Source organism: Bos taurus, chromosome 2, assembly GCF_002263795.3.
Source record: "Bos taurus isolate L1 Dominette 01449 registration number 42190680 breed Hereford chromosome 2, ARS-UCD2.0, whole genome shotgun sequence".
In the NCBI taxonomy this organism is placed as follows: Eukaryota; Metazoa; Chordata; class Mammalia; order Artiodactyla; family Bovidae; genus Bos; species Bos taurus.
Window position 1 is genome coordinate 114,684,615 of NC_037329.1, and position 1,659 is coordinate 114,686,273.

A 1,659-nucleotide genomic window follows, 5' to 3' on the forward strand; every position below is an offset into this window, starting at 1 on the left:
AGGAGATCAGTCCTGGGTGTTCTTTGAAGGACCGATGCTAAAGCTGAAACTCCAATACTTTGGCCACCTCATGCGAAGAGTTGACTCATTGGAAAAGACGCTGAGGCTGGGAGGGATTGGGGGCAGGAGGAGAAAGGGTCGACAGAGGATGAGATGGCTGGATGACATCATCAACTCAATGGACGTGAGTTTGAGTGAACTCCGAGAGTTAGTGATGGACAGGGAGGCCTGGCATGCTGTGATTCATGGGGTCGCAAAGAGTCGGACACAACTGAGCGACTGAACTGAACTGAAAAGGATGTCAGAACTGTGCCTTCCACTAAGTCAGATAAAATGTGCTTTTCATGGAGGGCCTAGGGAGAGGGAAAAAAGAAGGCAGAAAAATATGATTGCATTTATGGCAAAAGTCAAAGGAAGCAAGATTATAAAAGAAACACAGTTGATTTTATAATTACAGTAGACAAACAAGGACTTACAGGGACTGTTTCAATAGTGCCTATGTATAATCCAACACTCAATATATAAATCTTAACTATGGATATTTTAAGATAGTTGAACTGAGATTTAAAAGCTTCTATGTGTTCTGGATATTAATTTTTTTTTTTTGGACAGGAAATAACATTTATTGGTGAGCATAATTAAAGAGGGGACAGCACTGATGCTCATGAGTGCAGGGCCCGGCCATTTGTCGAGGGGACCACGATTAGGGATGTATTTGACCCCACAGCCGTCTGGCATGAGCTGCTTTTCTGCCACCATGTTCTCAAATTCATCCGCGTTGAACTTGGTAAATCCCCACTTCTTAGAGATGTGGATCTTCTGGCGGCCAGGGAACTTGAGCTTGGCCCGGTGGAAGGCTTCAATCACATGTTCCTTGTTCTGCAGTTGGTGGGGATGGACATTATGACCTGGCCAATGTGGACCCTGGCCACTGTGCCCTGGGGCTTTCAAAGGCACCGCGCATACCTGTCTGGAGTCTATCAGCTCCAGCGCAAGACATCATCTTGTTGATGCGGATGACATGGAAGGGGTGGAGATGTACTCGGATGTGAAAACCATCTTTGCCACAGCTTTTCACCATGTACTTGTTGGCATAAATACAGGCAGCCTCCAGGGCTTCAGAGGAGAGCTGCTCATACTCATCTGACACCATGTGGCCACAGAGTGGGAACTCATCCACTTTGGCCTTCTTACGCCCCAAGTCAAAGATGCGAATCTCAGCATCAGGGACACCTCGGCAGAAGCGCAGCTTTGGGTATGGCTTGTTCTTACAATACCGGTAACACCGGGCAGGGTGGCGGCACATGGCAACACCTGGATCTTCAATGGTGTACCAAAGGGAAAGAGCTGGATATTAATTTCTTACGAGATACGTGATTTCAAATTTTTTTCCCATTCCATGGATTGCCTTTTTCCTCTGTCAACAGTGTCTTTGACGCATAAAAATTTTAAATTTTCATGCAGAAAAAAAAGAAATTTGCTAAATTTCATTTTAGCGTTGAATATGCTAAAATGAAATGACTTGAATATGCTAAAATTAAATTTGCATGTTTCCATCATTTATAAAATTAAGTTGACCTGAAGAAAATAGATGATTTATGATTAATCATTAAGCATGGGGGGAAAAAAAGAAAATATAATTAACAATGTTCAATCATA

The 1,659-nt window shown here is 43.4% G+C and overlaps 1 pseudogene; it reads right to left on the reverse strand.

Annotated features, from left to right (window-relative positions):
* Positions 1–747: 747 nt before the first annotated feature.
* On the reverse strand, positions 748–1,306 carry LOC614695 (large ribosomal subunit protein uL16-like; annotated as a pseudogene).
* Between the last annotated feature and the right edge of the window lie 353 nt (positions 1,307–1,659).